Below are 15,750 nucleotides of genomic sequence, written 5' to 3' on the forward strand. Positions count from 1 at the left end.
GATGCTCCCCATTCAACCTAACAGAGCTTGAGAGGATCTGCTGAGAAGAATGGGAGAAACTCAGCAAATACAGGTGTGCCAAGCTTGTAGTGTCATACCCAAGACGACTTGAGGCTGTAATCACTGCCAAAGGTGCTTCAACAAAGTACTGAGTGAAGGGTCTGAATACTTATATAAATGTGATATTTCAGGATTTTACTGACCTCGCCTTCTGGATGATAAAGGGGTGAACAGGCCGTGGCTCAGTGTTTGATGTTCTTGATGATCTTTTTGACCTTCCTGTGGCATTGGGTGCTGTAGGTGTCCTGGAGGGCAGGTAGCCACATTTCTTCAGCCTCCTGAGGTTGAAGAGGTGCTGTTGCACCTTCTTCACCACACTGTCTGTGTGGGTGGACCATTTCAGATCGTCAGTGATGTGTACACCGAGGAACTTGAAGCTTTCCACCTTCTCCACTGCGATCCCATCGATGTAGATAGTGGTGTGCTCCCTCTGCTGTTTCCAGAAGTTTTTCACTCAGTCAAGTGTGAACAGGGTGAACAGGGAGTACAGAAGGGGAAGGAACACACACCCTTGTTGGGAACCTATGTTGAGGATCAGTGAAGTGGAGTTGTTGTTTCCTACCTTCACCTCCTGGGGGCCGCCCGTCAGGAGGTCCAGGACCCAGCTGTAGTCAATGAACAGCATTCTTACATAGGTATTCCTCTTGTCCAGATGGAATAGGGCAGTGTGCAGTGCGATGGTGATTGCATCGTCTGTGGATCTATTGGGGCAGTAAGCAAATTGAAGTGAGTCTAGGGTGTCCGGTAAGGTAGAGCACTTCATGATGACAGAAGTGAGTGCTACAGGGCAATAGTCATTTAGATCAGTTACCTTTGCTTTCTTGGGTACAGGAACAATTGTGGGTATCTTGAAGCAAGTGGGAACAGCAGACTGGAATAGGAAGAGTTTGAATATGTCAGTAAACACTTAGCCGGTCACTGTCTTCTTGGTAAGCAACTGCAGCGATTTTGCTTTGCGTTTTAGGTTATTGTCCTGCTGAAAGGTGAATTCCTCTCCTAGTGTCTGCTGTAAAGCAAACTGAAGCAAGTTTTCCTCTAGGATTTTGCCTGTGTTTAGTGACATCCCATTTATTTTCTTGCTGAAAAACTACCCAGTCTTTGCCCATGTCAAGCATACCCATACCGTGATGCAGCCACCACCATGCTTGAAAATAAGGATAACTCAGTGATGTGTTGTGATGGATTTGCCCTACACATTAGGCCAAAAAGTGTATTCCATTGCCTTGTTTTTTTTTCAGTATTACTTTAGTGGCTTGTTGCGTACATACAATATATACGTACATGTTCTGAATATTTTTTACTCTGTATATTTCTATTCTTCTTTTCACTCTGTCATTTAAGTCATTATTGTGGAGTTACTACAACCGCTGCTCCCGAGCTTTGCATAGCTGGAAAGTAGTGATGCACCGATATGACATTTTTGTCCGATACCGATATCTGCTATTTTCCTTGCCCCCCCCCCACAAAAAAAACGATACCGATAATCGATATTTAAATTTTTTTGCTGCCTTTTAAGCATTCTAGTACAGTTAAATAGTTAACACACACACATGGACACAGCGGTCTAAGGTGCAAGAGGCATCACTACAGTCCTTGGTTCGAATCCAGGCTGTATTACATCTGGCCATGATTGGGAGTCCCATAGGGCGGCACACAATTGGCCCAGCGTCGTCCGGATTTGGACTGGGTAGGCTCTCATTGTAAATAGAATTTCTTCTTAACTGACTTGCCTAGTTAAATAAAGGTTAAATAAAAATGAACAAAAAATCCATCCAAATTTTTCTCCCATCACAGCGATTGAACTCTGTAGCTGTTTTAAAATCCCCAATGGCCTCATGGTGACATCCCAAAGCAGTTTCCTTCTTGTCCTGCTAATCAGTTCAGAAGTACAACGGAATCCTTGATTTGTCTGGATGGTTTAATGCATCTTTTTTTACTTGACCGTGAATACATTTAAATTCCGTAACATTCTTGGTAGCACAAAATGGATTACCATGAAATTGATTACAGCAGCTGTACTGTAAAATAAATTACAGTAATTTACTGGCCAATTGCTGCCTGTAGGTTACTTTAAGTTTTACAGGAAATGTTTTACAGTGTAGGTGTTGTACAAAGGCTGTTTAGTATTATTACAAGGGGTACCACTTTGATTTTATTGCTGGCTCGCCTCAGTTTTCAATTCTTTTAATCCATTTTACAGTTAATAAAATTTGTATGGCCTTCGGGACAATACATTTATCCTACCTAGACTAGCCTACAACACCTCAATGCAATTAATATATGCATGATTGTTTTCAAGTGAGTACAATTGAGTACAAACTCTATAGGCAGTAAACTGCAGTGAAAATGTCATTTTAATTTTTCATTCCATTTGGATCAGTTGTGGGTATCCTCTTGACAGAATATAAGGTCTAGAAAGGCAATTTACAGGGCGGTCTGGCTGTATCTTTACTTCTGATTCTGATGCGCTGTCTGTTGCCTATCATCATTCTCCCAAGTCGTCCTATATAGTGTTGCCACGTATGCCTATACTCCCAGCAGGCCAAGTTATTCAGGACAGCTCGTCCGTGGTAGTCAGCGAACCCTCAACCTTCTGGCCCGTAGCCCTGCGTGGCATCAACTGTGGTCAAGTCGATATCCATGTTTATAAACACGGGGTTGCTACATGCACACCTGTACATTTTAGAGTTTTTTTGTTCTCTGTTTTCCCTTTAAAAAGGTTGGTGAGGAATTAGAAAAATTCAGAGACATCTCAGAAATGTTCTGTCTTTCAGTAACTGACAGACCATGTACATATGTGGGGTGAGGTGAATGTGAGAGTAAAATAAAAAACAAACCATTTCAGAAGATCAATCATACACTAATGGAGCACTCCAAAATAATGACAGTGAGACAGAGTGAGAGAGAGTGAGAGACAAAGAGAGATATACCTCAGAAGACTAAATATGTATTTGTTTCTTGAAGTCTCTTGACCTGTACTTCTGTAGCTGTTGTCTAAACCTATTTGACTGGAGAATGTGACATGTGCTAATAGTTTTAGCAGCTGTAGTTATTAGCTACACCACTAACAGCATTGAGCAGGAACACAGTGTGATCAGAGACATATACACTACATGACCAAAAGTATGTGGACATCTGCTCGTCGAACATCTCATTCCAAAATCATGGGCATTAATATGGAGTTGGGCCTAGCTTTGTTGCTATAACAGCCGCCACTCTTCTGGGAAGGCTTTCCACTAGATGTTGGAACATTGCTGCGGGGACTTGCTTCCATTCAGCCACATGAGCATTAGTGAGGTCGGGCACTGATGTTGGGCGATTAGGCCTCGCTCGCAGTTGCAGTTCAATTTAATCTCAAAGGTGTTCGATGGGGTTGATGTCAGGGCTCCGTGCAGGCCAGTCAAGTTCTTCCACACCGATCTCGACAAAACATTTCTGTATGGACCTCGCTTTGTGCATGGTGGCATTGTCATGCTGAAACAGGAAAGGGCCTTCCCCAAACTGTTGCCACAAAATTGGAAGCATATAATTGTCTGGAATGTCATTGTATGCTGTAGCATTAAGATTTCCCTTCACTGGAACTAAGGGGCCTTGTCTGAACCATGAAAAACAGCCCCAGCAACATTATTCCACCTCCACCTAACTTTACAGTTGGCACTATGCATTGGGGCAGGTAGCGTTTTCCTGGCATCCGTCAAACCCAGATTCGTCTGACAGTCTGCCAGATGATGAAGCGTGATTCAACACTCCAGAGAATGCGTTTCACTGCTCCAGAGTCCAAAGGCTGCAAGCTTTACATCACTCCAGCCGATGCTTGGCATTGCGCATGGTGAATTTATGCTTGTGTGCGGCTGCTCAGCCACGGAAACCCATTTCCTGAAGCTCCTGACGAACAACTGTTGTGCTGATGTTGCTTCCAGAGGCAGTTTGGAACCGAATAGTGAGTGTTGCAACCGAGGACAGACGATTTTTACGGGCTATTCGCTTCAGCACTCAGAGGTCCCATTCTGTGAGTTTGTGTGGCCTACCAGTTCGCAACTGAGCCGTTGCTGCTCCTAGAAGTTTCCACTTCACAATAACAGCACTTACAGTTGACCGGGGCATCTCTAGCAGGGCAGAAATTTGATTAACTGACTTGTTGGAAAGGTGGCATCCTATGGTGCCATGTTGAAAGGCACAGAGCTCTTCAGTAACGCCATTCTACTGCCAATGTTTGTCTATGGAGATTTCATGACTGTGTGCTCACATGTATTCACCTGTCAGCAACGGGTGTGGCTAAAATAGCCAAATCCACTAATTTGAAGTGGTGTCCACATACTTTTGTATATATAATGTATATAGAGAGTTGGTCCAATGTGGGTCTGTCTGATTGTTCCGATAGCGGCACTTTCTCATCCATAACCATTGCTTAGTGATAATTGAAGCTTCCACATTGTGAAGTTTATTGCTGATAGTTTTTTTCTAAAACCTATGAAGGTGTCCAGTGAAAGCATACAGTGAGGGAAAAAGTATTTGATCCCCTGCTGATTTTGTACCTTTGCCCACTGACAAAGAAATGATCAGTCTGTAATTTTAATGGTAGGTTTATTTGAACAGTGAGACAGAATAACAACAAAAAAAATCCAGAAAAACGCATGTCAAAAATGGAAAAAAATGTATTTGCATTTTAATAAGGGAAATAAGTATTTTACCCCTCTGCGAAACATGACTTAGTACTTTTAACAGAAGCTATATCGGCACATGCCCGAATGCGAGTAGCAAGGGGTTCCATGGCTATTGCGAAGAGAGCAGGCGAAATAGGGCACCCCTGTCGGCAGCCCTTGAACAGGTGGAATGACTGCGACATTTCCTGATTGGTTACCATGGACACCATTGGGTGTGCATAAATAATATTCTTATCCAATTAATAAATTCCTTTCCAAACCCGAAATGCTCCAGAACCGACATCATATACTTCCACTCAATCTGATCAAATACTTTCTCTGCGTCAAGAGCAACTACCACTGCCTCAACTTTATGATCATGATACATTGCGTTGAAAAGGCGTCTCAAATTGTAGTATATATGTCGGCTCGAGATAAAACCTGTCTGGTCAGGGTGTATGATGTCAGAAATATATTATTTCAATCAGTTTGCCAATATCTTTGTCAACACCTTATTCTCTATGGGGAGTAACGACACGGGGCAATAAGACGACATCTCCATGGAATCTCTATCTTTTTTCAAGATCAGTGCTATTGTAGCCTCATACAGTGTTTGCGGGAGTTTGGCATTTTCTTTGAATTGTTTAGACATTCGCAACATAAGTGGAGCTAGACTGGCGCAGTACTTCTTATAGAATTATTTTACATATCCATCAAGCTCAGGGGCCATGCTGTTTGGAAATTGTGCTATCGCTGTGTTAATTTCCTCTAGTTTAGGAAGTTCACATTCAGCGAGAAAGCGTTCCATAGTTTGTGGATCAGTAGCATTGCATTTTGATTGAGAAAGCTCTGAGTAAAACTGCACAAAGCATTTATTAATATGCCGCAGATCTGTTACTATTTTACCCTTCTTGTCTTTTATTTTGTGAATAGCTCTAGATGCCTGTACATGCCTTAGCTGTCTTGCTAATAATTTATGTGGTTTGTCACCCAGTTCACAATAACTTTGTTGCGTTCTAGCAAGTTAAGAGCCCTCCCGTTTCGAAAGGATGGTATTGTATTCATATTTCAACTTTGTGATCTTCTCAAGGACTGTATTCGAGGAATTCGTCCTAAAAATGTTCTCCTGTTCCCCTAACTCTCTTTCAATTTCTCTCAGCCTAGTATTGGCGCGTTTCTTCCTCTCTGATGTATAAGAAATAATGTAACCTCTAATCACAGCCTTTAGAGATTCCCAAAGGGTGGAGTCGTCAACATCCCCCGTGTTGTTAGCTCCGAGGAAAAAGGCAATCTGCTCCTTCAAATACTGACAAAAAGCCTCATCTTTCAAAAGGTATGCGTCTAAGCGCCACGGTCGCCGACCTGTCGACATATTGTCGAGTTTCAGCACCATGGACAGAGGAGAGTGGTCCGTAATTCGAATAGGGTGATAGGTAACCGATGCAGCTGCTGAAATTAGTTTGGAGTCCAACAAAAAAGAGTCAATTCTGGAATATGATTTATAGACTGACGAAAATAAAGAATAATCCCTATCTGTTGGGTGCGTCAGTGTCCAAATATCAACAATGTTAAGGTTTGTCATCAATGTATTTAGACAGACACTGGCATTTGATTGTAGAAGTGACCTTGATAGCTGTTTATCTAAAAGAGGATCTAACGTACAGTTAAAGTCACCTCCAACAATAACACTTGTTATCCGAGATATTTGGTATGGCCTTAAATACCATTTGAAAAAATAATGGATGATCGAAGTTGGGTCCATATAAATTGACCAAGGTTATTGTTTTCGAATTCAGTGTACCAGCCAGAATAATATACCGACCATTAGGATCTGAAATCGAGGATGAGTAAACAAAAGGAATGTTTTTCTTTATCACAATCGCTACCCCTCTCGCTTTTGCATGAAAGTTAGACTGGTATATCTGACTGATCCAGCCGGCTCGTAGCTTGGCCTGTGCGGAGCGTTTAATATGAGTTTCTTGAAGAAACACTATGTCAGCCCCAAGTGATTTAAGATGAGAAAAAACCTTAGCTCGTTTCACGACATGCCCTAAGCCATTACAGTTCCAGCTGACTATCTTTATTCCACTAGGTCTACTCTGTGTTCGGTCACTATGTGGCATTTCTTATTTTAGAGCAAATTGTTGCTGTCATACACGCCATACATGCCACCTGTATTAATAAATGTGAACATAAAACACAGACCCCATCCCCCCTCCCGTCCCTTCACTGAGTGACTTCCCCAAACGAAGCACTCCTTGACTAACACACAAACTTTAGGGTGTCTAGACATACAGCTTGAACTAACTCGTCATCTATAGATGCTCCGCATATAAACTAATATTAAATAATACTTAACTCTCACGTTTGGGGGTGAGTGGCACTAAAACATGATAGGCTAAACAATGCTATATAAGCCACAACATCACACCCATCATATAAGTCCCAATTTCTGATCTTCTGATCGAAAAGACATAGGCAGGAAATTCAAACACATTCCTGGCCTGCATTTGGCCATTTAGCCGGTTCACACAGCCGTTCTGTATCCTCAGCCAGGGAACTTGCTTGACAAGAACAGATCGGCCTCTTTTGGGTTGTCAAATGTACGTGTTGATCCCTCGACTGTCACCTTAAACCGGGCTGGGAAGAGGAATCCATATCGGATGTTGGCCGCCATGCATTTGTTGCGTAACTCATCATACTCTTTCCGTTGGTTCCTCACCTCCAAAGTAAGATCTGGGTAGAAAGACACCCTGGCTCCGTTGTAGTTAAGGGGGAACTTTTGACTAGCCAGCTTGAGGATGAGATCCCTGGTCTGGGGATAGTGCAGCCGTACAATGAATGGCCTTGGTGGCACGCCCTTGGCCGGCTTTGTTGCCTGTGATCTGTGTGCACGGTCAATCAGGATGGCCGTTTTGAAGTGTTCACTCCCCAGCAATGCCAGTATCAGCTCCGAGACGAATTCAGTGGGTTTCCCTTTCTCAGTGTCCTCCTGGATCCCAGATATTCAGATGTTCTGGCGTCTTGAATGCGACTCGAGCATTTCCAATCGGGCTTTCAGGGTTTTGTTGTCATTTTTGAACATTGCGCACTGTTTCTCTATGTACTGTAGCCTGGCCTCGTGATCAACTGTCGTCTGCTGAACCTCATGCACCCTTCTCTTAGTTGCCTTCACATTTTCAGTCAAAGTCCCAATACTCTTTGAGATATCAGCCAACCTTGTGTCCACCTTCTTGCTTAGTGAGTTTATGGCAGCCAGTATGTCACTTTGAGTAGGTTCTGTGGGGAACTCTTGGGAGCTAGCATCTTCAGCCAACTCCTCGTGGGTCGGCGATGTGAAATTGGTTCGTTGTCTACCTCATTCAAATTATCTTGTTTAGCGCCCCCTTTGTTGGTGCCTTTACTCTTTGTCATATTGCCAGACAATGTTTGAAGTTATAGGTTGTGAGAGGTTAAGATAAATATGAATTTGTTTCAAAATAGAGCGGAGCTCTAGCAAAGCACGTCGACTCCATTGCACGCTCTCTAGCGCCCCCTCGATTACGTTACTCTTATTTGAATATCAGGCTGGAAGGCAACACACACACGCAGGCAGGCAGGCACATACACACACCTCTTTAGGTATGTACTACTAAGGTCATTGAGGGTTGCATTTGGCAGGTGTTTCTAAGATCTCTTAATCTAGATGTGATAACCTTCCTTTTGAGAATCCTTGCTCCCCCCTTCCCGCCCTGTATATATTCTCTGCCACACGATGGAAAGGAAATTCAGACCGGGCACCACTACTGTTATTACACCATTGATGTGATACTGTATGTGTGTGACAAATAACATGTTTGATTTGAATATCACTCTTCCTGTCTGTGTTTGGTTACTTATTTCTCTCTCTATTTCTCTGCACAACTCATCCCAAAAATAACCTTCAACTCAACAGATTCCTGAGCAGGTATTCTCTTCACTCATCAACCTCCCAGTCCCAGCAACAGGTAGTTATACACCAAGAACAACATAGACAAGGAGACAGATAAGAGCCACTCCAATCTGTCACCGCCCTGCTCAGAAACACTCTCTGCCCTTTAAGAAAACAAAAATATGAACCTGCAGCACAGATGAGACCAAGCAGAGCTGAGTGAGTACAGTACAGAACAGAAACACTCCCTTGTGGGTGTGTATGTGCGGGGGGCGTGTCTGTGTATGAGCATGGGGTTTTTGACTGCATAGTAGCCAGCATGCGTCAGAGAGAGGTGGGGGCGTTGGCGATCAAAGTGTAGAGCCTCTGCCGTGTGTGTGTTCTATCCGGGTCCCAATGTGTAAGCACTTACACACACACTATCAATGTCTGGATGGATAATAACAAGATTTAAGTCTGACCCTCCATGCCTTCATCTAGCCCCACACGGAGACTGAGAGCTAACACAAAGACAAGTGGACACCTTCAACACATACACAAATGTGCACGCACATACAAGCATATCAGGCACACATACACACAACGGTTTAAAAGCTCTTGATTCTTGCCCTGTGGTGAAATTAGTATAGGAGTACTGATTTCCAGGAATCTTCCAATATGTATTTCTGGTAAACCCAAAAGATGTACAAGAATTTCCTACCCTACCTGCAAGTCATATTATGCTGGCTTGCAAAGTGATGTGTAATTCCCATTGAAATCCAACCAGAGTTAGGATAACCAACAGTTGAAATGTTCATTCCCCTGCAATCTACATTCATAATGATTGCCAGGGTTAGGAACAGTTTGAAGAGACTACCTAATGTCACGTCCTGACCAGTGAAAAGGGTCATTTGCCATAGTTGAATGGTCAGGGCGTGGCAGGGGGGTTGTTTTGTGTGTTTTGGGGTTTTTTGGTTCAAGAGGAATTTGTTCTAGTTTTCATTTTCTATGCTTCGTTTTCCATGTTTGGCCGAGTATGGTTTCCAATCAGAGGCAGGTGCCTTTCGTTGTCTCTGATTGGAAGCCATACTTAGGCAGCCTGTTTTCCTTTGGGTTTTGTGGGTGGTTGGTTTCCGTATAGTCTGAGTACCTTACGAAACTGTTGGCTGTCGTTTTGTTTTTTCTTTGTGAAGTATTTTCATTCAAAATAAAAGATGAGCACTCAACACGCTGCGTCTTGGTCTGTCCCTTCCGACAGTTGTGACACCTAAGCCATTTAAACTGGAGCAACCATTTCAGTAACAGGTGCAAAAAAACTAACAACGTATAAAGATAACTTTATCACATTACTCAGCAATATGAAATTAAATTGAACAATCTTCCCATAGATTTTACAGGTTGAATAAACCTATTCAGAATTACATGGCTCCCAAAGTTCTTATCGATATTACCAATTACCCCAACGAAGACATTCTAAACCTCTACGGGATCGGTGTCCAACCCGCGGGACGGTTGAGCTAACGTGCGCTAATGTGATTAGCATGACGTTGCAAGTAACAACAACATTTCCCAGGACACAGACATATCTGATATGGGCAGAAAGCTTAAATTCTTGTTAATCTAACTGCACTGTCCAATGTACAGTAGCTATTACAGTGAAAGAATACACTGCTATTGTTTGAGGAGAGTGCACTGTTATGTATTTGAAAATGTATCAATAAAATAATTAGCCACATTTGGGCAGACTTGATACAACATTTTGAACAGTAATTTAATGGTTCACTGGATCAGTCTAAAACTTTGCACATACAATGTTAACGTAGTAATGTGTGCTCTAGAATGCCAGTTGAGCCAATCAGAAACAACTATTCAACAATGCCATGGTATAACACAATTTAAAAAAATAGAGTTGATGTGACTTCCCATTTAGTTTTGAGTCAGTACCACATAAAGCTTTTAAGTAACAATGACTTTTCATTTACTTTGAGTTCAACTTATTAGACATATTTTAGTTAAAAAATGCCTTTGGTTTTAGTGTGTAGAGAACTCTGACGCTGAGACACAGTGGAGAGATATGTAGAGTATGTATGACCTAGGCCATGTGGATTAGCAGCATGTGTCTGTGTATGCATGCGTGCATACATCAACTCAGCAAAAAAAGAAACGTCCTCTCACTTTCAACTGTGTTTATTTTCAGCAAACTTAACATGTGTAAATATTTGTATGAACATAACAAGATTCAACAACTGAGACATAAACTGAACAAGTTCCACAGACATGTGACTAAGATAAATGGAATAATGTGTTCCTGAACAAAGGGGGGGTCAAAATCAAAAGTAACAGTCAGTATCTGGTGTGACCACCAGCTGCATTAAGTACTGCAGTGCATCTCCTCCTCATGGACTGCACCTGATTTGCCAGTTCTTGCTGTGAGATGTTAGCCCACTCTTCCACCAAGGCACCTGCAAGTTCCCAGACATTTCTGGGGGGAATGGCCCAAGCCCTCACCCTCTGATCCAACAGGTCCCAGATGTGCTCAATGGGATTGAGATCTGGGCTCTTCGCTGGCCATGGCAGAACACTGACATTCCTGTCTTGCAGGAAATCACCCACTGAACAAGCACGGCAGTATGGCTGGTGGCATTGTCATGCTGGCGGGTCATGTCAGGATGAGCCTGCAGGAAGGGACCCACATGAGGGAGGAGGATGTCTTCCCTGTAACGCACAGCGTTGAGATTGCCTGCAATGACAACAAGCTCAGTCCAATGATGCTGTGACACACCGCCCCAGACCATGACGGACCCTCCACCTCCAAATCGATCCCGCTCCAGAAGTACAGGCCTCGGTGTAACGCTCATTCCTTCGACGTTAAACGCGAATCCAACCATCACCCCTGGTGAGACAAAACCGCAACTCGTCAGAGAAGAGCACTTTTTGCCAGTTCTGTCTGGTCCAGCGACGGTGGGTTTGTGCCCATAGGCGACATTGTAGCTCGTGAAGTCTGGTGAGGACCTGCCTTACAACAAGCTTACAAACCCTCAGTCCAGCCTCTCTCGGCCTATTGCGAACAGTCTGAGCACTGATGGAGGGATTGTGCGTTCCTGGTGCAACTCGGGCAGTTGTTGTTGCCATCCTGTACCTGTTCCACAGGTGTGATGTTCGGATGTACCAATCCTGTGCAGGTGTTGTTACACGTGGTCTGCCACTGCGAGGACCATCAGCTAACCGTCCTGTCTCCCTGTAGCGCTGTCTTAGGCGTCTCACAGTATGGACATTGCAATTTATTGCCCTGGCCACATCTGCAGTCCTCATGCCTCCTTGCAGCATGCCTAAGGCACATTCACGCAGATGAGCAGGGACCCTGGCATCTTTCTTTCGTTGTTTTTCAGAGTCAGTACAAAGGCCTCTTTAGTGTCCTAAGTTTTCATAACTATGACCTTAGTTGCCTACCGTCTGTAAGCTGTTAGTGTCTTAACGACCGTTCCACAGGTGCATGTTCATTAATTGTTTATGGTTCATTGAACAAGCATGGGAAACAGTGTTTAAACCCTTTACAATGAAGATCTGTGAAGTTATTTAGATTTTTACGAATTATCTTTGAAAGACAGGGTCCTGAAAAAGGGACGTTTCTTTTTTTGCTGAGTTTACACGTGTGCGTGTACTCCTAGGAGCTAGGCTAAGGTTTCTGGAGAAGTGCTGAAATTACACACCTTTCAGTCAGCTGACATTCCTCCAGCCACCCCAGGGGAATTTACACACACATATATACACACACCCGCAAATACACACACACAAACACAGTTAATCATTAATGTTTATATAAAAGGCTTGAGCGCTGATCTGATACGGCCTATCAGATCGTAAGCACCCAGCTTATTAAATCAATTGTAAGAAGTTCTCACGCATCTGTGTGTGTGTGCAGGGTTGGGAAGTAACTGATTACATGTAATCTGATTATAAAAAAACACGAATTTGAACGTTGCCAGCAAAACTATATTTCAGCATTGAAAAAAAAGTTTTTTACAGTTTTGGCCAGGTAACTAGTAACCGTAACTGATATCATTTAGAAAGTAACCTATCTAACCCTGTGTGTGTGTGTGTATGTGAATGTAAAAGTGGAGGATTGTATGTTTTTTTCACTACAGCAAGCATAGTGATTATGTAATCTGAATAAGATACAGTACATAGAAATGTGAGTTACGCAACCCTGGGCCCTGACCAATCATATCTCTGTGTTTTGTGTTCCCATACCTGACTGGATGACACACACACACACACACACACACACACACACACACACACACACACACACACACACACACACACACACACACACACACACACACACACACACACACCCCTTTACCTGAGGAATGTTTGCATTCTGGCTTCAGTTACCGGCTGGTTCCTTTATGCAGGGTGTTTGTTCATGACAAACATACCAATACACACTGTAGATAGACCTGTTTCATTGCATCATAACTTACCTAAAACATGATTTATGTACTATGATGTTGGCTACCAGGGGAACGCCTCAGTGAACCTCAGCTGGTTTCTTTACATCCATTGTCATCATGGCATCTGTACAGCTTAATTTAGCCTACCTTTGATAACGTCGGCCATGGTGTCCTGCTATGCATTCTGTGACAAATATCTTTGTGAACACAACAATAAAAATACTGACACTTTTTTGAGTGTGTGATGATTATACATTTATATTCTAAATATTGGGTACAAAAATGTACCCTTATACTAGATTATCCATGCATGTACCCTAAAAGGTACTGAACAGTACCATGTGAGACTATATGTGTACCTCGGAAGTACATATGACATTGGTTATGACATTCTGCCTGTTTTTCTCTAGACAGGGTGGGGTGCCTCTGACATCACAGACTGCATTCCTAAGTGAAGTCACCTGGATAATACAGAATTACCACAGGCGTGAGAGAGGGGGTTAATCTGAAAACCATAATTATGGGTCCAGCCATGTTATTTTTGGAAGTGTTTCACTGCGGTTGTAGGATACCTGAGAAACCAGATAGGATTAATAGATGAGAACTCACTGACCCTAGAGCAGATTCAAACTTGTATCATTATGGCTCTAGTCACCTGGCTGATCTGGAGTCAGATGGGACATGGCTGCGTCTCCAATGGTCGTTTTTCCTATAAAGGGAAAAATAATGCCATTTGGAAGGTAGACATTGTTTTAGTGTCACAGAGTCTACATCAGATAGGTGCAGTGAAATGTAGTTTTACAGGGTCAGCCATAGTAGTATGGTGCCCTTGGAGAAAATTAGGGTTAATTGCCTTGCTCAAGGGCACATCGATAGTTTTTTCACCTGGTCGGCTCGGGTATTCAAACCAGCAACCTTTTTTTTACTGGCCCAAAGCTCTAATTGCTAGGCTACCTGCCGCCTTGTAGCCGCCCTGTAGCCACCCTGTAGCCACCCTGTACCTGAAGCCTGTACCTGTCAAAACAAGCACATCAGCCCTAATAACACAAACACACACACACACACACACACACACACACACACACACACACACACACACACACACACACACACACACACACATACAGACACAGACACACACACACACACACGCTCACTCATATATAGGCCTAAAGGCAGAGACAATAAGACACAGTGGTAGAATAAGTTCAACCACACCTTTGTTTTATCACAAATCCGGATAGCAACCTCTGACCAGTGAAGTCCACAAAGCATATTGCATGTAACAGACCTACAGGATGGTCAAGCAGGTTAATGTTTCTGACATTTTTGGACCATTAACCAACTGTTGATTTAGAACCACAGAGAGTTACCGCAAGTTGCAAAGAAAACAGGAGCTGCCTCCACTATTCTAGCACCACTTCAACTTCAACATTTCAACATCATCAAATCACATCTGCTTCGTCTAATAGAGTAACAATTAACTTCTTTGGGATAGGGGGCGGTATTTTGACGTCTGGATGAAAAGCGTGCCCAAAGTAAACTGCCTGCTACTCAGGCCCAGAAGCTAGGATATGCATATAATTGGTAGATTTGGATAGAAAACACTCTAAAGCTTCTAAAACTGTTAGCATAATGTCTGTGAGTTTAACAGAACTGAAATGGCAGGCAAAACCCCGAGGACAAACCATCCCCCCCACCCAAAAAAAAAATCATTCTACCACTGATTTCAATGGCTGGCACTTTTATAATAGGGCGAAGTCGTGCCCGATTGCAGTTCCTAGGGCTTCCACTAGATGTCAACAGTCTTTAGAAAGAGTTTCAGGCTGGTTTTTGGAAAAATTTGGGAGAAGAAGTATATTTTCTAAGGGCTCCTATTTTGGCTGTAGTGTTTCCATGCACATGGCTGAGAGCGCGTTCTTTTTATTTATCTCCGGTAAAGACAATAACGATTCTCCGTCTTAAATTGTATGTAGACCAGGTGGGACGCTACCGTCCCACCTATCCCAAAGAAGTAAATAGCTAGTCAACGTAATATAAATATTATGTGGCTGTCTATGGGTTCTGAATTCTCTGTGTGTCTGTGTGTGTCTGTGTGTGTGTGTGTGTGTGTGTGTGTGTGTGTGTGTGTGTGTGTGTGTGTGTGTGTGTGTGTGTGTGTGTGTGTGTGTGTGTGTGTGTGTGTGTGTGCATTCGTGTAAGTAGAAGAATATGTTGGCTCACACTACTTGTAGAGAAACGCCAGTGCCATCCTCCTCTCTTTCATGTTGACGAAATGGTCCATCACTCTGTCATACAGTACACGCTTTTATTTTTTGTTGTCCTAGGCTACCTGGCTAAAATGCTTGCTCTCTAGCCTAACTTCCATTTATGGTCAACGTTAGCTAGTTAACTTTAGGTGCATTCTATCCGCTCAGGCCAGGGGCACAACAATGTATGAATTTGGTATTTTATTAGGATCCCCATTAGCTGTTGCAAAAGCAGCAGCTACTCTTCCTGGGGTCCACACAAAACATGAAACATAATACAGAATGACATAATACAGAACGTCAATAGACAAGAACAGCTCAAGGACAGAACTACATACTTTTTTTAAAGGCACACGTAGCCTACATATCAATGCATACACAAACTATCTAGGTCAAATAGGGGAGAGGTGTTGTGCCGTGAGGTGTTGCTTTCTCTGTTTTTTGAATCCAGG

This window comes from Salmo salar, chromosome ssa23 (assembly GCF_905237065.1).
Source record: "Salmo salar chromosome ssa23, Ssal_v3.1, whole genome shotgun sequence".
NCBI classification, from domain to species: Eukaryota; Metazoa; Chordata; class Actinopteri; order Salmoniformes; family Salmonidae; genus Salmo; species Salmo salar.